The following is a 22,406-nucleotide window of genomic DNA, read 5'->3' as shown; positions in this document are numbered from 1 at the left end:
GGCAAAGGACTGGCTCCTGTAAACCCGGCGTGTATCGTCATAACTGTGGATTCATCAGTTGAAAAAAGGAATGTGGTAGGTCCTGAGTCCTATTATTATATATACAATCAAATAATTAGCAACTCTCAATAGCTGTTAAGCTTACCGCATGGAGTACATGTGTAATGGCAGCGGTAACGTCAGCTGACCGGAAATAGTTCAGTGACGAGTACTGGCTCAAGTGCACATGTATAATAGTGGTGGCGCAGTGGTGGATTATAATTTATATTTGGAATGCTGAGTTGCATAACAATTAATTATGTATTAATGGTGGGTGCACATCTGTATTCAGCTGTGTAGTGTAGAAGAAAAGGAAAAAGTGGGGAATGTGCTCTGGAAGTGATGCTAAAGATAACTGTGTTATTTTATGCCAGAGATGAGTCCTGGCTGGAAGAAGTGATGGCAATCTGCACTGGATGAAGTAGAAAGAAAGGATGAAGAAAAAAGATGAAGGACTTCAACTAGAGATATCACTGGTAAGTCAGTGTATTACCTGTACACTTACAGTATACACTGTATAGTATGTACAGAGCTTCTGGGTATGTCAATCGTGATCACTGTATTACCTGTACACTGACACTATATACATAGCTCCTGTGTATAATGGCACTTAGGATTGTTTTTAATTTTTATTAATGATCAGTATTGTAGTATTCGGTCATTGTGAGGAGGTATTTGTTCCTTGTATGTGGTATTATTAGGTTACTATGTGGTGGTAATATGTGGTCCGTCCATGGTGTGGCAGTATTTGTCTCTTGTATGTGGTATTATCCGGTCACTATGTGGTTGTAATGTGTAGTCTGGTCACAATGTATGTGACTCATTTCATTAAAGAAAAATGAATAAAGATATGCTTAAAAAGAGTATTGGATATTTTAAGAAACATTTAATAGGTTAGATTAGAGTAGGGCCCTGCCAAAAGAGTCTACCTTGTCGTGGTGACAGCTTAAAAAGTCTTTTGGCCAAAGCAAAAGCTGCTGGTTATGTGTATGATATGATGTTCGATGGGAACTGGTAATGTGTGATTGGTGAGGACATGTGCAGAAGTGGAGGTTTTCCAAGAGTGGGCAATGGGACTGTGGAAGGTTCGAGGGGTGGAGGTGGAGCTGTGGTGGAGCCTGGGCGGAGTCTGAAGGGGCCCAAAAATGTTGCCAGTATGGGGTCCTTAAATTCCTAGTGGCATCCCTGAGGCCACTTCAATATATTTACACGTTTCCCCTTAAACCACTCGGGTGTTTTTGTGTATAAGTAAAGGATTTTTGCTGCCCACTCTTTCATAAAGGCCACCTCTAAGGAGTGTACATCTTATTGTGGTTTAACGGACAAATGCTCAAGTTTCTGCTTAGGAACTCTGCAGCTCCTTCAGGGTTATCTTTGGTCTCTATGCCGCCTCTCTGATTAATGCCCTCCTTGCCTGGGCTTTGAGTTTTGTGGGCAGCTTGTTGTGGAATTATGTTCTTTCCATTTGATTATAATGGATTTGATGGTGCTCCGGCGGATCATCAAAGTTAGAGATTTTTTTTTATAACCAAACCCTGACTTGTACTTCTCAGCAACTTTCTGCTTGACTTGTTTGGAGATCTCCTTGGACTTCATGGTGTTGTTTGGTTAGTGGTACCTCTTGCTTAATGGTGTCGCAACCTTTGTGGTCTTTCAGAAAAGGTAAAGTGTATATGCTGACAGACCTTGTGACAGCTAGATTGCACACAGGTGGACTTCCTTTCACTAAGCATGTGACTTATGAAGGCAATTGCTTGGACCAGAAATTTTAGGGGCTTCATCGCAACAGGGGTGAATACATATGCACTTGCCAATTTTTAGTTATTTGATCCCATAAATATAATTTATGTCTATATTTTTCTCACTTCACTTCACTAACTTAGACTATCTAGTGCTGATGCATCACACACAAATCTGATCACAACAAATATTTAAACACTGGTTTTAATGTAACAAATAGGTAAAAAGCCAAGGGAGTGAGTACTTTTGCAACTCACTGTATGTTCTCTATGAGAGACGCGCTCCCATTATCTGTAATGGGAGACTCTAGAGGCCCACATACATATTATATGGTCAATCAGTCCTGCCATAATCAGCAGCTTCAGACAATTTTAGACAAGATATATCAGTATCAAAGTAACATAGTAACATAGTTAGTAAGTTGAAGGAAGACTTTAAGTCCATCTGGTTCAATCCATATCCTATCCTAACATGTTGATCCAGAGGAAGGCAAAAAAAACCCATGTGGCAAACAGTATGCTTCACATTGGGGAAAAAAATTCCTTCCCAACTCCACATACGGCAATCAGACTAGCTCCCTGGATCAACGCAATATTAAGGAAAATAGTGTATATACCTTTTAATATTATACTTTTCAAGAAAGGCATCCAGTCCTTCTTAAATTTCAGTAGTGAATCACTCATTACAACATCATATGGCAGAGAGTTCCATAGTCTCACTGCTCTTACAGTAAAGAATCTGCGTCTGTGAGTATGCTTAAACCTTCTTTCCTCCAGACGTACAGGATGCCCCCTTTTCCCCGTCACAAGTCTAAGAGTAAAAGGATCATAAGAAAGGTCTTTGTACTGTCCCCGCATATATTTATACATTGTATTAAGATCACCCCTAAGCCTTTGATTTTCCAAGCTAAATAACCCCAAGTGTAATAACCTGTCTTGGTATTGCAGACCCCCCAGTTCCCTAATAACCTCGGTCGCTCTTCTCTGCACCCTCTCCAGTTCAGCTATGTCTTTCTTATACACCGGAGACCAGAACTGTACACAGTATTCTAAGTGTGGTCGCACTAGTGACTTATATAGAGGTAAAGTTATGTTCTCCTCATGAGCATCTATGCCTCTTTTAATGCATCCCATTATTTTATTTGCCTTTGCAGCAGCTACTTGACACTGGCCACTAAATGTGAGTTTGTCGTCCACCCATACACCCAGGGCTTTTTCAGTGACAGTTTTGCCCAGTGTTTTAAAATTAAGCACATAACTATACATCTTGTTTGTTCTACCCAAGTGCATGACCTTACATTTATCCCCATTAAAGCTCATTTGCCATTTATCACCCCAGGATTCTAGTTTACATAAATCCTCCTGTAATATAAAATTGTCCTCCTCTGTATTGATTACCCTGCAGAGTTTAGTGTCATCTGCAAATATTGAAATTCTACTCTCTATGCCCCCTATAAGGTCATTAATAAATATGTTAATAAGAAGCGGGCCCAATACTGACCCCTGTGGTACCCCACTGCTAACAGTGACCCAGTCGGAGTGTGCTCCATTAATAACCACCCTTTGTTTCCTATCCCTGAGCCAGCTCTTAACCCACTTAATAATAATAATATTAATAATAATAATAATAATAATACATTTTATTTCTATAGCGCCGACATATTCCGCAGCACTTTACATTTCAGAGGGGACATGTACAGACGATAGACATTACAGCATAACAATAATCCCATAGATCATAACAGATACCAAGAGGAATGAGGGCCCTGCTCGCAAGCTTACAAGCTATGAGGAAAAAGGTAGACACGAAAGGTGGGTGGTAACAATTGCCCTGATTGTATGGACCAGCCATAATGTTAAGTGTGTAACAGTACAGAGGGCTAATGGATGCATAAAGCATGTGGGAACATAATGCTGGGAACCTGGTTTTGGCAAAACTTTTGGCTGTGCCACACAGGGATAGATTAGGTCAATGTGCTGAGGCGGTAGGCCAGTCTGAATAAATGCGTGTTCAGGGCACGCTTAAAATTGTGGGGATTGGGGACTAATCGTATTGACCTGGGAAGTGCATTCCAAAGAATTGGCGCGGCACGTGTAAAGTCTTGGAGACGGGAGTGGGAGGTTCTTATTATTGAGGATGCTAACCTCAGGTCATCAGCAGAACGGAGGGTGCGGGTAGGGTGGTATACTGAAACAAGGGAGGAGATGTAGGGTGGTGTTGAGCCATGGAGGGTTTTGTGGGTGAGGGTAATAACTTTATACTGATTTCTGGAGTGGATGGGTAGCCAGTGTAATGACTGGCACAAGCTAGAGGCATCGGTGTAACGAGTGGTGAGGAATATGATCCTGGCTGCAGCATTCAAGACAGATTGGAGGGGGGAGAGTTTGGTAAGAGGGAGATCGATTAGAAGAGAGTTACAATAGTCGAGACGAGAATGAATAAGAGAAACAGTAAGAGTTTTTGCGGAGTCAAAAGTAAGAAAAGGTCAAATTCTAGAAATGTTTTTGAGGTGCAGATAACAAGAGCGAGCCAGTGATCGGATGTGGGGGGCAAAGGAAACCTTGGAGTCAAGTATGACCCCAAGACAGCAGGCATGTTGCTGGGGAGTAATAGTGGAACCACACACGGAAATGGCAAAGTCGGGTATAGGTACATTAGTAGCGGGAGGAAACACAAGGAGTTCAGTCTTTGACAGGTTTAGTTTCAGATATAGTGAGGACATAATGTTAGACACAGCGTTTAGACAATCACTGGTGTTTTCTAGAAAGGCTGGCGTGATGTCAAGAGAAGAAGCGTTTAATTGGGTGTCATCAGCATAGAGATGCTAATTATGCAAATTGTCTCTTCAGAGAGGAAGAGGACTAGAACTCTAGTGCCACCTATTAGAGGTAGCAATCCTAAAAGTCAATGTTGACCTTTAACGAGCCTAGTTACATGACTTAGGATAAAAGCCAAGCCAGAATCTCCATTTGCAGACACTGTGTTTCGGGGTACTGCCCCTCATCAGTGCAAAGTGGGAGATCTGGTTTGGCTGTGAGAGAGGCGTCTGACCGATATCCAAGAAGTATCATTTATCCTTGCGGAGAATGACATGCTAAGCATGTCGAGGTGAGGAGACTTAAAGCCGCAATGCTCCTCTGGGAAATATGCTAATTATGCAAATTGTCTCTTCAGAGAGGAAGAGGACTAGAACTCTACTGCAACCTATTGGAGGTAGCAATCCTATAGAGATGGTACTGGAAACCAAATCTACTGATTGTTTGACCAATAGGGACAGTGTACAAAGAGAAGAGGAGGGGGCCTAGAACCAATCCTTGAGGAACCCCAACAGTGAGGGGGAGAGGAAGAGGAGGAGCCAGCAAAAGATACAGTAAAGGAGTGGTCAGAGAGATAGGAGGAGAACCAGGAGAGAACGGTGTCCTTGAGGCCAGTGGAACGGAGCATAGTGAGGAGGAGCTGATGATCCACAGTGTCGTATGCTGCAGAGAGATCCAAGAAAATTAGCATGGAGTAATGACCATTTGATTTAGCTGTTAGTAGATCATTAGAGACTTTAGTGAGGGCAGTTTCAGTAGAGTGTAAAGAGCGGAAACCGGATTGGAGAGGGTCGAGAAGAGACTTAACAAAGAGACAGTGGATAAGATGGGAGTGGACCAGGCGTTCCAGGAGTTTAGAGATGAAGGGAAGATTAGAGACAAGTCTATAGTTAGCGCCACAGTTTTGGTCAAGGGATGGTTTTTTAAGTAGTGGATGTATAATGGCATGCTTAAATGAGGAAGGAAAGATACCAGAAGAGAGAGAGGTTAAAGATTTTAGTTAGGTGAGGGGTGACAGCAGGGGAAAGGGACTGGAGGAGATGTAACAGAAATGGGTCACTGGTGCAAGTGGTTGGGTGAGAAGATGCAAGGAGCCTGCTTACTTCTTCTTCTGTGACTAGTTCAAAATCAGAGAGTGAGCTAGATCCAGTGGGGGAGGGAGGACAGTGCATGGTATAAGGTGATTGGGAGATAATTTCCTGTCGGATCTGGTCTATTTTTTCTTTGAAGTAATTGGCCAGATCGTCAGCTCGAAGCTCCGTGGTGGGTGCCTGTACTCTTGGGTTGAGTAGAGAATGAAAAGTGTCAAAGAGACGTTTCTGGTTATTGGACAGTGAGGTGATGAGGGTGTTGAAATAGGTTTGCTTTGAGAGGTGAAGGGCAGTGTTGTATGTTCTAAGCATAAACTTATAATGGATGAAATCTTTGTGTAGATTGGATTTTCTCGACAGACGTTCGGCGCACCTGGAGCACCGCTGCAGGAAACGTGTTTGCAGGGTGTGCCAGGGTTGTCACTGTCTGTGTTGTGGTGTTCTATTTATAGGAGATGCAAATTCATCCAGGGCACTTTGAAGTGTTTCATTGTAATGCTTCAATGCAGAATCAGGACATGAGAGGGAGGAGATAGGGGCCAATGAAGACTGCAAGTTGTCACAGGAGAGAAAATGTGGAAGCCAAGTGGCAAAATGATCCAGGAACTGATGGGAGTGGCTGGGAGGATTATACACCACCGCCACTCGCATGGAGAAGGGGGTGTAGAGTCTGATGGCATGGACCTCAAAAGAAGGGAAGACAAGTGAAGGTAGTTGAGGGAAAACCTGAAAGGTACATTCGGTGATAGGAGCAGACCAAAGCCTCCACCTGCTCTATTGTCTGATCTTGGGATATGAGAAAAGTGTAGTCCATCATATGAAAGAGCAGCAGCAGCGGTAGTGTCTGACTGCTGGATCCAGGTTTCAGTAAGAGCCAGAAGGTTAAGAGAATTAGAAAGGAAAAAGTCATGAATAAAGGAGAGTTTGTTACACTCTGAGCGAGAATTCCAAAGGGCACAATTAAGAGACACAGATGGCATGCAGGGAATATTAATAAGATTAGAGGGGTTTCTGAGTGTAGCAGTTGGGGGGTTTGACTTTCTATAACATGGGGGACCTGGGTTGGGAGCAATGTTTCCTGCGACTAGGAGAAGGAGGATAGAAAGAGTGAGCAGATGGTTAAGTGATTTGTGAGAGCGTCTCTGATGTTGAATGGTGGGACTGAATGGATCTCTGCTGTGTAGCAATGTGAAAAGAGCGTGAGTGCTATACATAGGAGAGGAAAGGAGTGAGGGGCCAATATGGATGGAGTGTAGAGAGTTAATGCCAGGGCGGTGGATGTGTGTGAATGCAGCGGCCAGGATATATGCATATACAGGGAATAGATGTATATAAATGTCTTATCTGTCTCCTGCCCTGTCTAACTGCCATGTTATAACTGCCTCATACTTCGATTAAATGTGCATAAATGCCCCCTGCATAAATGCCTTCCCCAAGCTATGTCTGAATATATAGGAGTCTAAGGCTTAGATCTCCTTTTTTTTTTTTTGCTCGCTCTCTTCTCGTTAATCAATCAAACTAAATTGAGACAGCATGAGCCAATAAATGTTGTGGTCAGATAAACAAATGTCCAGCACTACATGGATCATAAAGCACTTTAAAACGTTTCTTGACCTCACAACATAAGGGGACAAGCAGAGTAAATTTAAATAACTATATACCAGATATAAGCTTGCATAGTTGAAAACACATATATAGCATTTAGGATTAACTGCTTGCTGACAATGAATGGAGTGGAGACACACAGGAGTTGATTCAGAGTAGTGATTGAAAAAGCTGGTTACCAGATATAAGCTTGCATAGTTGAAAACACATATATAGCATTCATGATTAACTGATTGCTGACATTGAATGGAGTGGAGACATACAGGAGTTGATTCAGAGCAGAGATTGAAAGAGCTGGTTACTACTTACCAGATATAAGCTTGCACAGTTGAAAACACATATATAGCATTCAAGATTAACTGCTTGCTGACATTGAATGGAGTGGAGACACACAGGAGTTGATTCAGAGCAGAGATTGAAAGAGCTGGTTACCTGTATGAAGAGAATAGAGATGTGTGTCACATTCATCCATGTTATATCTGCCTCATACTTTGATTAAATGTACTTCGATTAAATGTGCATAAATGCCCCCTGCCCCACTTACACATATTTTCCCCTATCCCCATTGTTCTCATTTTATGTATCAACCTTTTGTGTAGCACCGTATCAAAAGCTTTTGAAAAGTCCATGTATACAAAGTCCACTGCGTTCCATTGGTCCAGTCCGGAACTTACCTCTTCATAAAAGCTTATCAGATTAGTCTGACAGGAACGGTCCATTGTAAACCCATGTTGATAGCTTAAACTTACTGGCCTATAATTTCCAGGTTCAGTTTTTGTCCCCTTTTTGAATATTGGCACTACATTTGCCATACACCAGTCCTGTGTTACAGACCCTGTTATTATGGAATCTTTAAAGATTAAAAATAATGGTCTATCTGTGACTGTACTTAATTCCTGCAGTACTCGGGGGTGTATCCCATCCGGGCCCGGGGATTTGTCAATTTTAGTGATTTTTAGACGCCGCCGTACTTCCTGCTGGGTTAAGCAGGTGACATTTAATGTAGAATTTTTATCACTGATCGTGTTATCTGTCATGGGATTTTCTTGTGTAAATACTGTTGAAAAAAGCCCAAACTAATATAGCAAAGTATAGTGAAATGTTCTGGTAAATGTATTTTATTTATATACAGTGGAAAAAAAATCAGCCCAAAGCTTAGAGGATATTATGGATTTTGAAATTTGCCTTAATAAAAGAATCCTCCATTGGCAGCACTGCCAGCTGTCAGTCTATTGTTGCTGTTGGATTGGCGTGCTGGCTTTCACTTTTTCAAACTGCTCCCGAAACAGCTCAATAGGGTTGTGATATGAATATTCAGCTGACAGACAGAACACCATCTGACTATTTCCTAATTAAGTCGTACAGTTTGGAGCCATGCTTTTTGTCATTGTTTGGAATTAAGTTGGCTCCAATCTAGCACCAACCAGAAGGTATGACGTAACCTAATTATCATATTCTGCACACATACTTATTTTAGTCTGTACAAATTTCTCACTTTTCCTGCAGATAATAGTCCCAGAACATAGCATTTTGCCCGCTATTTTGGATAGTTATGGGCCGATACTTCAAACTCATAAATTTGCACTGTTTTACGCCACTCATATTTGAGTAAATTATTTTTTACTTTGTTGGTATAACTTGGGTCAAAAAGGAGCATGACCTCACTCACACATCTAATTCATGACCAGAAGAGTGACTGGAGAAACCCTTCTCACTAGAGATGAGCGAACATCGTCGGCTCCCTCCTTATTCATCAAGTTATAGTTCTTACCGAAGAAGCTGCAGAGGGAACCCGGATACCTGAAGTGCTCCCGATAATCAGGTGTCTGACGCCGCAGCTGCATGTGGTCATGGCTGTGTGACAGTCACAACACATGCATGGAGAGCCAGGATAGGATTAGATATACGGCTCAGCAGACTGTATCACAAAGGATAGGATTAGATACACGGCTCAGCAGACAGTATTGCACAGGATAGGATTGGATACACAGCTCAGCAGACAGTAACACACAGGATAGGATTAGATACACAGCTCAGCAACAGGATGTGCCAAAGGAGAGGACATTTTCATTCCAAGAATTCCACTCATTCCATCTGATTTGCCTTTTGATTTTAAATGCCTCCAGTTTCTACTTCGACTGGCATTTGCAATGTCCATTAACAAGGCTCAGGGACAGTCCTTGAAAGTAGTAGGGACCGATTTGCAGTCTACATGCTTTTTTCATGGTCAACTTTACGTGGCCTGTGCAAGAGTTGGAACTGCCAAAAATCTGTTTATCTTTGCACCGAAAGGAAAAACCAAAAAAGTTGTTTATCAAAAGGCTCTTGAAAGAGATGAAAATAAAATACTATCAATACTTAGGTAAACGTTTAGTTAATTTGCAAATCTGTAGTGTTGAATATATGATGTGAAATGTTTTTATGTGCAATATAATCATTATAAACCATGTCTTTTCTTGCGGTCTCCTATTCAGTCTCAGCAGATCCTGCTCAGCAGAGATGTTGGTCTCAGCGTATTGCTCAGGCCCGTGCTGTGTGATTTACTGCTGCTGTCTCTAGGTTCAGCTATAGCAATCAACAGCAAACAGCAGCAACCAGTCGTTCCTTAGACTAAGTCCGGGTTTCGCCCTACTGAGCATGCTCGTGAGGTGGCAACCTCTTATTTGTGGTCGGCGGTCAGCTGCTCAGGTCCTCAAGCGAACCCGGATTTGTCCACTAGCAAGGTCCTGGCAGACTGGGATCTATAGCCGTGCGCTAGTATAGACCATATGGTGTGTGTGTTGTATGCACGTATGATTGCCTCTAGTGATGGACTCATTATGAAACCCCTACCCTTGGTATGCTTGAGTTGCTCAGCCCTGCCAGCTAGTGCCTAGGCTGATAGTGCAGGCAGGAGGCAGAGTCAGCGCCAATTAGTGGCATCGCTAGTGTGACGCCGTGCGCATTGTGGGTCCTGTCAGACTCGAGTCCCCACTTTCTAGGGGTTGAGCCTAGAGACCTCACTCGTGCCATATCAGCTGAGCCCTGTGACATTTAACAGGGAACAGCGTTCTAGTTTCGTAGTTTCTGCGGCTCTGTGAAGTAACAGAGTTCACCGCTGTTCACACCGGGTGACATCTATTTCGCGTGTTTTTGGTGTTCAACCACCATCTTTTTCCGCCATTGCTTAGGAGCAGGTTCCATCTCTACACGGTGGACCGTGGGTTGTGAACGCTCCTTATTATTATAATATTTCATTTGGTGCGCTCCGCCAACCCTAACACCAGGCAACGCCAGGCTCCTCAGCTAGTATAATATAATGTGTGAAGTCCACACTGTATGTATACTATATAGTACATACATCTAATTCGTGTGTTTTTGGTGTTCAACCAAATATTGTAAAAATATTGCAATTTTGGCAAAAAATTTAGGAAATTTCAGAATTTTCACATTTTCATGCCCTTAAACCAGATAGTGATATCACAAAACATAGTTAATAAAGAACATTTCCCACATGTCTACTTTACATCAGCTTCATTTTTGAAACATTCATTTTTTTTGTTAGGAAGTTAGAAGGCTTAAAAGTTAATCAGCAAATTCTCAATTTTCCAACAAAATTTACAAAACCAATTTTTTTAGGGACCACATCACAATTGAAGCAACTTTGAGGGGCCTAAATGACAGAAAATACCAAAAAAACACACCATTTTAAAAACTGTACCCCCTCAAAGTGCTCAAAACCACACTCAATAAGTTTATTAACCCTTCAGGCGGTTCACAGGGATTAAAGCAATATGAAATGAAACAGTTAAAATTTATCTTTTTACCACAAAATGATTAATTTAGTTGATTTAACCCCAAATTTTAAATTTTCACACGGCTAACAGTGAAAAATGGACTATACATTTTGTTGTGCTCATATCACATATGTGATGGAAAACTACTGTTTGGTGGCACAACAGGGTTCAAGATACGGCAGAGCTTGGAAGTGAAGGAGCACCTTTTGAGTTTTGGAACACAAAATTGGCTGGAATCGATAGCGGACACTGTAAACAGTGGACATCCCCCACAAGTGACACTATTGTGAAATTGAGTTGGGGGTATAGTGAGCATTTTTAACTTTCAGGTGATTCACTGATATTCACTGGGAAAATAAGTATGTGATACAGTGCCAATTTTGCAAGTTTTCCCATTGTAATTTTTTATCATAACTACACTTTAATTCTGTGAGACAGAATCTAAAAAAATCCAGAAAATCACATTGTATGATTTTTACATAATTAATCTGCATTTTATGGCATGAAATAAGTATTTGAGACAACAGAAAGGCAGAATATTTGGTACATAAACCGCTGTTTGCAATTACATAGGTCATACATTTCCTCTATTTCTTGACCAAGTTTGCACACACTACAGCATGGATTTTGGCCCACTCTTCATATAGATCTTCTCCAGGTCTTTCAAGTTATGGGACTGTCACTGAGCAACATTGAGATTCAGTTCCATCCAAAAGATTTTCTATTGGGTTCAGGTCTGGAGACTGGCTAGGCCACTCCATAACCTTGAAATGCTTCTGAAGGAGCCACTCCTTATTTCCCCTGGCTGTGTGTTTTGGGTCATTGGCATGTTGGAAGACCCAGCCATGACCCATCTTCAATGCTCTTACTGAGCAGGCCTGTGAGAACCATAATTCTTGCTGGTTGGTAGGTGATCAAATACTTATGTAATGCAATAAAATGTAATTTAATTATTTAATAATCATACAATATGGTTTTATGGTTTTTATTCATAGATTCTGTCTCTCACAATTGAAGTGTACCTACAATAAAAATCATAGGTCTCTCCATTCTTTGTAGGTGGGAAAACTTGGAAAATCGGCTGTGCGTCAAATACTTATTTTCCCCACTGTAAGTATAACATTAGGATGAGAAAAAGGAACACATTTCATAAGATTAACAGGAGAAAATGGACCATACAATTTGTTGTTCAATTTCTCCTGAGTACACTGATACCCTATATATACTGTTTGGACACACAGCAGGGCTCAGAAGGGAAGGAGCACTATTTGACTTTTTTAATGCAAAATTGGCTGGAATTGATAGCGAACACATGTTGTGTTTGCAGAGCCCCTGATGTGCCTAAACAGTGAAAATCCACAACAAGTGACCCCATTTTGGAAACTACACCACTTAAGAACTTATCTAGAGTTATGGTGAGCACCTTAAGCCCACAGGTGCTTCACAAAAATTTTTAACATTGAGCCATGAAAATGAAAAACACATTTTTCCAGCAAAAATGTTACTTTTGCCCTAAATATTTCTTTTTATCAAAGGTAACAGGAAGAAATGGACAATGTAATTTGTTGTGCAATTGTTCCTGAGTACACCGATAACCCATATATAATAAAAGTTACCAAATTGAAAGTGTTTCTGTGCTCTCTGTATTTAAGACATAATTAGTAATAGATAAAACTGCAGGGTTAGTGACGTGTTTCAGAGTCCACTGACTTCTTGCTCAGAACAACCATGAAGAAGGAGTTGGTGGACTCTGAAACGCATCAATAAACCTGAAATTTTATCTATTACTAGCTGAAGAGCCTGGCGCTGTCCAGGTATAGTGACTAACTATGGTTAGTTATAACAAATTAGAATGCCCACTCCGCATAGCCACATTCACTATAATATCCCACATCATCCCGTCAGCCAGAGCTACCGGACTACTACCCCTAATATCCCACATTGTCCCATCAACCAGAGCTACTGGACTACTACCACTAATATCCCACATCGTCCCATCAGCCAGAGCCACCGGACTACTACCACTAATATCCCACTTCATCCCGTCAGCCAGAGCCACCGGACTACTACCCCTAATATCCCACATCATCCCATCAGCCAGAGCCACCGGACTACTACCCCTAATATCCCAAATCATCCCTTCAAAGGCACTGGACTACTACCCCTAATACCCCACATCATCCCGTCAGCCAGAGCCACCGGACTACTACCCCTAATATCCCACATCGTCCCGTCAGCCAGAGCCACCGGACTACTAATATCCCACATCATCCTGTCAGCCAGAGCTACTGGACTAGTACCCCTAATATCCCACATCATCCCATCAGCCACAGTCACCGGACTACCACCCCTAATATCCCACATCATCCCATCAGCCAGAGCCACCGGACTACTACCCCTAATATCCCACATCATCCTGTCAGCCAGAGCCACCAGAAAACTACCACTAATATCCCACATCTTCCCGTCAGCCAGAGCCACTGGACTACTACCCCTAATATCCCACATCATTCCGTCAGAGATACCGGACTACTACCCCTAATATCCCACATCATCCCGACAGCCAGAGCCACTGGACTACTACCCCTAATATCCCATATCATCCCATCAGCCTGGGGTCAGAACCAGAGCGCTGAGTGGAATTGCCCTAACTTCCATACCAATGATCCCTTTAAGAGAGACTGGGGTCAGAATCAGAGCACTGAGGGATTTACCCTAACTTCCATACCAGGGATCCCTTTAAGAGGGGCCTGGGATCAGAACCAGAGCGCTTAGTGGAATTGCCCTAACTTCCATACCAATGATCCCTTCAAGAGACCCTGGGGTCAGAACCACAGCACTGAATGGAACGGTCCTAACTTCCATACCGGGGATCCCATTAAGAGAGGTCTGGCGTCAGAACCAGAGCACTGAGTGGATTTGCCCTGACTTCCATACCAATAATCCCTTTAAGAGAGGCCTGGGGTCAGAACCACAGCGCTAAGGGATTTTCCCTAACTGCCATACCGGGGATCCCTTTAAGAGAGGCCTGGCGTCAGAACCAGAGCGCTGAGTGGATTTGCCCTGACTTCCATACCAATGATCCCTTCTATAGAAGCCTGGGGTGAGAATCAGAACACTGAGAGATTTACCCTAACTTCCGTACAGGAGATCCCTTTAAGAGAGCCTGGGGTCAGTACCAGAGCATTTGAAGGCAATTGCCCTAACTTCCATACCGGGGATCCTTTTTAAGAGAAGACCGGGGTCAGTACCAAAGTGCAGATTGGATTTGCCCTCACTTCCATACCGGGGATCCCTTTAAGAGAGGCCTTGGGTCAGAACCAGAGCGCTGAGTGGATTTGCCCTAACTTCCATACCAGGGATCCCTTTAAGAACGCCTGGGATCAGGACCAGAGCTCTGAGTGAATTTGCCCTGACTTCCATAGCAATAATCCCTTTAGTAGAACTCTGAGGTCAGAATCAGAGTGCTGAGGGATTTGCCCTAACTTCCGTACAGGAGATCCCTTTAAGAGAACCTGGGGTCTGTACCAGAGCATTTGAAGGCAATTGCCCTGACTTCCATACCAAGGATCCGTTTAAGAGAGCCTGGGGTCAGAACCAAAGAACTAGATGGATTTGCCCTGCCTTCCATACCAGAGATCCCTTTAAGAAAGGCCTGGGATCAGAAAAAAGCGCTGAGTGGATTTGCACTAACTTGCAAACATTACCAATGATCCACAGGAGGGGGGATTCATTTCTGTCATGTGCACTGTGCTCCTGTCTGGGGGGCAGACAATGGCTGGGAGCTTATGTTCCGTGGATGCTAGATTTCTCCCACCATGTCAGTGTCTGCTGAGGTGTTGTCAAGTGGGAAAACTTGCTCATAACAACCAATCACAGCTCAGCTTCTTTTAACCAGCTCTGGTGAAATGAGAGATGCTTAGTGATTGGTTGCAAGGAAAACTGTTGCTCATAGCAACCAATCACAGCTCAGCTTCTTTTGAACAGCTCTGGTGAAATGAAACATGCTTCGTGATTGGTTGGTGATACACACACACATATACATACATACATACATACATACATACATACATTCAGTTTTATATATAGAGATTACTTGTGTCTAATTCCAGAAAGCGCATAAACAGTTCCAATCTGGTTACCTTAAGTTTATATTCTATGGAAGCTACAGCATCTGGTCTTTAGGTTCTTTAAGTGTTGTGTGTCACACAACCTTAAAAGGTGAGCGGTTTTACCTTTATTCATCAAATTTTTAACCTGGATAAGACCTTATCGCACTCTTGCATCTCTTTACAGATACCCTATAAGTGGTGGAAAACTACAGTTTAGGCACACAGTAGGGCTCAGAAAGGAAGGAGCGCCAACTGAATTCTGGAGCTCAATTGTGGATGGAATAGCATGCGGATGCCATGACAAATTTGAAGAGCAAAAATAACAGAAAACCCCCACACGTGACCCCATTGTGGAAACTACACCTTTTGTGAAATTCATTTATGGGTGTAGTGAGCATTTCTAACCTTCAGGCAATTCACAGATATGTATAATATTAGACTGAGTAAATAGAAAATTACCATTTTTTACACTAAAATGTTGCCTTGGCCGAAAATTTTTAATTTTCAGAAGGGATAAGAGGAAAAATTGAAAGGTACATTTTGCTATGGAATATTTCCTGACTATGAAAATACCCCACATGTGGTCAAAAACTACTTTTGAGGCACAGTGCAAAGCTCAGAAGGAAAGAAACATCATATTGAAGTTCTGATTTTTCTGGAATGGTTTGATTGTGCCATGTCACATTGGGAGAATCCCTCGATAAGTGACCCCATTTTGCAAACTACACTCAACAATGAGATCATCTAGCAGTCCATTGAGCATATTGACACCACATGAGCCTCACAGAATTTTATACCATTGGGGGGTGAAGAAAGAATAATTACATTTTTAATAGTAAAATGTTGTTTTAGCCCTAAGGTTTTAAATTTTATAAGGGCTAATAGAAAAAAATGGACCTCTCAGTTTGTTGAGCAATTTCTCCTGAGTATGCCAATACTCTCCATGTAATTGGGAACTACGTTTCAGTCAAAGTGTAAAGCTCCGAAGGTAAGGAGCGCCATATTATAATGCAGATTTTGTTGTCAGGGTTGGCGGTGCCATGACACACTGAGAGAGCACTTGAGGTGCCAGAACAGCAGATTCCGTACAAAAATAACCTAATTTTACAAACTACACCTCTCAATGAATTCATCTAAGGGTGCAATGATCTTATTGACACCACAAGTGTGTCACAGAATTTTATATTATTGGGCAGTGAAGAAAAAATAATTACATTTCTACTACATAAATATTGTTTTGTCCCCAATTTTTTTATTTCAACATGAGGAAATGGGTAAAAATAGCACCCTAATTTGTCACACAATTTCTGCTGAATGTGGAAATACCCCATATGTGGCCTTATAGTACCTTCCTTACCATATAGGACTTGGGAAGGAAGGAGCACTATTTGACTCTTGGAGAACAAACTATAGTAGAATAGTTTGCGTACTCCATATACACAGCTCTAACATGTTACACCACTCTAGGAATTTATCTATAGGTGTAGTGACGATTTTGACTCCTTGGGTGTTTTCCAGAAACAAGCAGCAGTGATGTTGCTGAGTGAAAATTGCAAATCTGCCATTGTAGTGCCCAGTATATTATAGTGCCTATACAATGTGGCCAGCTCATGCTTCTGAAGACATGCACCCGTAAATTAAGCAGGCTCTTATCACTACAGAAATGCCAAACATATTGACGCTAAATGTGGTTTAGTCACATTGGGGGGTTCAGAAGGAACTTTATGCTAACAGTAACATGAAAGTCAAAGCTTCCACTTTTTTGTGGATTGAGTTGAAGATGACATTGGGAACATTCTACCTAACATTTTGGATCATGTTGATACTGTTCTCCACGCTGAGCACTTACATCAGGGTTTCCATCTAAATCTCCCTGAATGACACGATTCAGATGAAACCCACAATGGGTCAATTCAATGAAGCAGCAGAGTTACTATAGACTCCGTCTCGCCTCTGTTCTGTGGAGTCCTTCTTTTCAGAGTTGCACAAAACTGTGACTGACTGCACTTTTATGAACTCTTCAAAAGAAAGACAGCTGGATCATAGGCCATGGCCTCAATCTACCTCACTATAGGGAATCTTTAGTCACGAGTTCCATATGAATCACATATTTCAAAGATTTAAACAGAAACGCCAGTGTAAGCGCTCAGCATAGAGCACAGGATAAATGGGAGTGGAGCCTTACTGTGATTTTTGTAAGGCAGAATGAACAAATCAACAGCAGGTCAAGAATTGCTGCTATTTTTTTTTTACACCGTCTCTCGTGCAGTAAAAGTGATAAGACAATTTTATTTTTGGGTCTGTGAGATTACGACGAAATCAGATTTATATATTTTTTATGCTTGGTTTAGATACTATCACACACTAAAAGGTGCTTTTTTGCAAAAAAAAAAGTTTTTCCTTCTCCATATTTTGCCATGACAACCTCAGGTTGCCATGGCAATGATCGGGCCCTTGCAATGACATCAAGGGGGTGCTAATTATTGCATGGGAGAGGGAGCGACCTCCCTTTCCCAGCCTTCTAAATGCTGTCAGTGATATCGATCACAGCATTTAGGAGGTTACATGGGCCGGAGCGGTGTGAGCACCTCTCCTGGCCGTGATTGCCGGAGCACAGCTTTAACTTATGCCAAGCCCCTGGCAGCGATCATGCTAGCACAGATTTTGTGCTTGCATGATCGCCATGGCACAAATTTGCATAATTTTGCAGGAACCCCTTCCAGTGCATGACGTAAACTTACACCAAGTGTTGTGTAGAGGTTAACTGAGTCTGAAAAGTAAAAAAAAATGGTTAGAAGTTGTATAGAGAGATGAAGCACTCTTCAAACTGCTAAGATATTGGGATGTAATTACAGAACCATCAAATATTTTGTTGCAAATAGTCAAGAAAGTCACAAAAAAGTGTTGAAAATAAGACGCAGATTAACTGCCAAAGATTTGAGAAGAATCAATCGTGATGAGACCAGGAAGCCAATATCCTCCAGTGCTGTTGTGAGGGAGCGCTAGGGCCATAGCCGTGGCAAAGACTAATGGCTCTTGCGCACCCTGGTCTCCTGTCAGATACAAGAAATGTCCTCTTGTCAATGTTGTCATGATCCAGGACGGGGTTTCGCTTTGGCCCATCCTGATCAGACAGGGGGTTAATTGTTCCGCCTCTCTCTGGCAGAGGGCAGCTATTTAATGCTCACTGGACCTAGGTCCGGTGTCAGTTATACTCCTGCCCTCGTCTGAGTTAGTTGACCTTGTGCGTACGTGTGCCTTGTGCCTGATATCTTGCTTGCTTGTTTGGTTTTGATCCGGTTCTGTCCCTGTTACGAGTTCTGCCTGCCCCTCTTGTACTGCGCTACCTCTTGTGTATGACTCTCTGCTTGTGACCCGACTTCTCTCTGCTCGTCCCCTTGGGACCACGTCGCCCTCTTGTGTACGACCTTTGGCTTTGTCTGACTACCTGTCTGTTTGTCCCTCCTGTGCCTCGTTTGCCCGTACTGTTGTGACCTCCGTTTTGCCTGACTCTGAGTTGTTGTATGGTGTCCTGTCATATCTGAAAGCAGGACGCTAAGCCCCGCCCCCTTGCAGTCACGTGACCATAGGTCCTGTGCCAGCTTGCTAACTTCAGTGTCCGCAGGTCCTGTGCCTCTTTACTTTCCGGCGCTGACTGGACCCTGACACTAATAGTTTGAAGCACGCATTGTCACCTCTGCTGCCCTGCTACACAGGTATCTTTTAGCACTGTTTCTGTACTCAGGACACGCGCATTGGCTCTGTGAGTGAGTGTAGTGCGGTGTCTCTGAGAAGTGTACTTACCTCTCTGCACCTTCAGGATTTCCTCTAAGTTGCTGAAGACCCCCTCCATATGATTGCGCATAAACAGAGACACAGTCCATTTTCAACTGTAAATGAATAACTTTACTTCTTTCCTTTCGCAGCATGTCCTTATCAGATACAGCATCAGTATAGGGTTCCATACAGTTCACAACCTTCACTTTCCCAGTACTCTTCCTTACGTCTTTCAGTGGGTGCCTGGGTCGTACTGTTCCATCCGGTACCACAGCATCCTCCCATTCAGCTTTACTACGTTCAGGAGTTTCCTCATCTGTTTCATCCCAGACAAGAGGGCATCTGCCCATGAAGTAAGCTGCCACATGATGAGCAACCTGCGTTCCTGTCCATCTGTGGCTTTGGCTACAGCTTCTGTTCCCACTACTGCTGTGACTGCTGTCCTTCTGGCCCAAGGGCTCTAATGCCCTACTGCTCTAAACAGGGAAAACCCTCTACCTTATCCATGGTTGGCTCCTCCTAATTAACTATTCCTTGCAATAGTTTCCGATTCCTACAATGCTATGCACACTAATGTACCCCCATCTAGCGTAATAACTCAGGTACTGCACTCTACTTATTAATTTTGTACAAATAGCTAGATACAGCAATAAATCAAAAAAAGAGGGCAGCACTACCAAAATTATACAGTTGGTGCAAAACCTATTCAGCAGTATCCAAACAACCAAATTAATAAATCAAGAAAAATGGCTTGATAAAGACGGGTCACTGTCGAAACGTCGCCACCTGAGGATCAGTAAAGTATCCACTTTTTTCACATTTAATTTGGAGTGCTGCCTATTTTTCTTGATTTAGATACAGCAATAAATATGCAATCATACATACAAGGCAATATATGAAGAAAGGGAGTGGAGCATTACACGGTCCCGGTACACCCCTTACACTGTCATATTCCAAAACTGCAACCTCCCTGGAGTTCCCAGAAGTAGAAGATGTTCAGTGCTCAGAGACATGGCCGAGGTAAGGAGGGCTGAAACTGACCACCACTGAGCAAGACAGAAGTACAAGGTGCTCTGTGCTCAGAGACATGGCATAGGAAAGGAGGGCTGAAACTGACCACCACTGAACAAGACACAGAAGCTGTCAAGACTGGGGCAAGAAATATCTGAAGACAGATTTTTCAAAGCCTTTACGGACCGATGAGAATGGCTACTTCATGTATATGCATGATGATTTTACATCAATTTTGTTTTTTTTCATAGCAATGCTACACTAATTTTTATGTTTCTTGGACAATGACAAAAACAGTTATAACATAGAAGACAACTGGACCAGGTTTGGTGGGATAGAGGTGATACTTACACCTGTACACAGCAGACTGCAGAGCAATGAGACTATATATGAGACGGCTTTTTGTATTTACAGCTGAAAGATGCATGAGGATTTATCGAAACGATGAATGAAAAATTGCTATGGTATGTAAGTGGCTTATCACCAAAAGAAAAGCAGAAATTAATTTTCTTTTTCTTCAGCACATAGAAATCTTGAAATGAATGTCCAAAATTCAGAGTGACAAGCACAGAGCCCCTCAGCTATCACCGGTTCCCCGTGATTGTGGAGCAGGGAACGATAGAAGCACACACTGGCTGTGACAGTGGCTCAGCTCAGGAGGTGGGAGTTAGAGACAGATCAAATAAATATAAGTCCAGCTCAACGTAGAAGACATCCTTTGTTGTTCAGAGCACATAAACAGAAAAAAAAATCACAGAAAATAAAAAGCCTTAACAACATCAGGAGGTCACCTGTGCTGCCTCCCGCCTTTATTATGGGGGTCTGCTGTATCGTGCTAGTGCAATGGTAATTTGACCTGGTGGTGGTAAGGCTTTTTTTCTGTGATGTTTTTTGAATTTTTGTCCTTTTCGGTGAGTCAGTGTAAGCAGGTTGCCGGATGCAGTGACAGTCAGGAGGCAGATCAAGGGTTAACAAGTTTTTTACTTAACAGGGTATTATTCCACATAGGGAGATAGGGAAAACATGAGGTAAAATGCAGTCAGTACAGGGAATAGAAGGGTGTAGTAGGGAAAAAAATCAACGCAGGAATAACAAATAAAGTCGTTCTTAAAGAAGTCACTTATCAATCAGACGTTTTCCTGTCAGATGAGGTCCTGGAGCCGATGATGGCGCCAATAGCTGTAGGCACAACGTAGATCCGATGGGGTTCTGAAGAAGACGACGATACGTGCCTGGCTGGCAACTTTGAGTCTTTGAAATGTCCTGTGGAGTCCTCAGTAAGGAGACTCCGGTGGACTGCAAGGTATAGGCCACAGTCCTGTCAGAATTAGGTGAGGCTCGATGAATATGCACCGGGGCTTCAGGAATCAGCAGTACCCAGTCACAGTCACAGTCTCTGTAAGGCGGCCCACCCACAGCACTGACCTTTACAAAGTGATTGGCACCTCAAAGTCCGGGTGCCGACCTGCACATGACCGACTTCTCCTCAGAGTCCCAGCGGTCCGTCTCTGCCATGGCCGGGCGCCAAACTGCGCCACTAACTGTCACTCTCACGGCCGGGCACGCGCCTCAGCATCTAACTGCCCTGAAACAGCAGCTCTCACTCTCCTCAGCCGCACGCTGCACCTTCCTGCCAACTCGGTCTGTTCCCACACCCAGCTTTGCCCCTGGTAAGCCTTAACCATGCCCCCTCGGACAGGAGGAAGATCCAGTCGGCTCAAGCTTCCCCCTGGGAACAGGAGACGCAGCCTTATCCGTTCCGTAACACAGGTACCCGCGGTGCGGTCGTCCCCCTTACACTAGCACTCACATAATCAGGAGAAAAACCAGCTCAAAGTACTTGTGAGCAAACATATTCATTATTCACCAATATGCTCAGTAGAGAATAAATCTGAATCAGCGATGCAAGTTACATGATATGTGACATCCATGATCATTCTGTTTTATCCTCTACTGAGCACTTTGGTAAATGAAGAATAGGTTTGTTCACAAGTCCGTTGAGCTGGATTTTCTCTTGTTTATGTTAGAGACAGACACCTGTTATTAAAATATAGCTGGAATCAGCTACGTCCCACCCCATACAAGCACCGCAAGGCAGGGCATACAGCTACATCCTTTAACATTGAGAGGAAAAAGGTGCTGTTGACTTTGGACAACTCTTTGTGTAACAGTCCTACCGGCTACCATTAGTAGCTGCACATACGTTATCTCTCTCCATTGAGCCCCAGTGGTCAGCTACAGTCAGATGCATAATGGGGCTGCATGTGTTTAATTTTGTTGCAGTGCCACTTCAAAGGAAATGGAGCATCATACAATGTACATTGAAATTAGTGGGCTGCTCCCATCCAAGGGTCCTCCAGAGAGAGAGAAACTCCTAGTATCTAGAGATGAGCAACTTTGCCTTTTTTCGGGTCGAGTCGGGTTTCATGAAACCCAACT

At 42.9% G+C, this 22,406-nt stretch overlaps 1 long non-coding RNA gene across 1 annotated transcript in view; it reads right to left on the bottom strand.

Moving 5' to 3' along the window:
• Positions 1-21,755, bottom strand: part of LOC141096509 (uncharacterized) — a 74,735-nt gene extending 52,980 nt beyond the window's left edge. The window contains exons 1-2 of the long non-coding RNA XR_012233698.1: positions 21,393-21,755; positions 7,601-7,723 (exon numbers count right to left, since the gene is read on the bottom strand). This is a non-coding gene — a long non-coding RNA (uncharacterized lncRNA). The remainder of the gene's footprint in view (positions 1-7,600; positions 7,724-21,392) is intronic.
• Positions 21,756-22,406: the final 651 nt, after the last annotated feature.

This window comes from Dendrobates tinctorius, unplaced genomic scaffold, assembly GCF_039654945.1.
Source record: "Dendrobates tinctorius isolate UK_male_01 unplaced genomic scaffold, ASM3965494v1 ptg000075l, whole genome shotgun sequence".
In the NCBI taxonomy this organism is placed as follows: domain Eukaryota; kingdom Metazoa; phylum Chordata; class Amphibia; order Anura; family Dendrobatidae; genus Dendrobates; species Dendrobates tinctorius.
The sequence above is the reverse complement of the archived record's forward strand: the minus strand, read 5'-3'. Positions and strand labels throughout refer to the sequence as shown.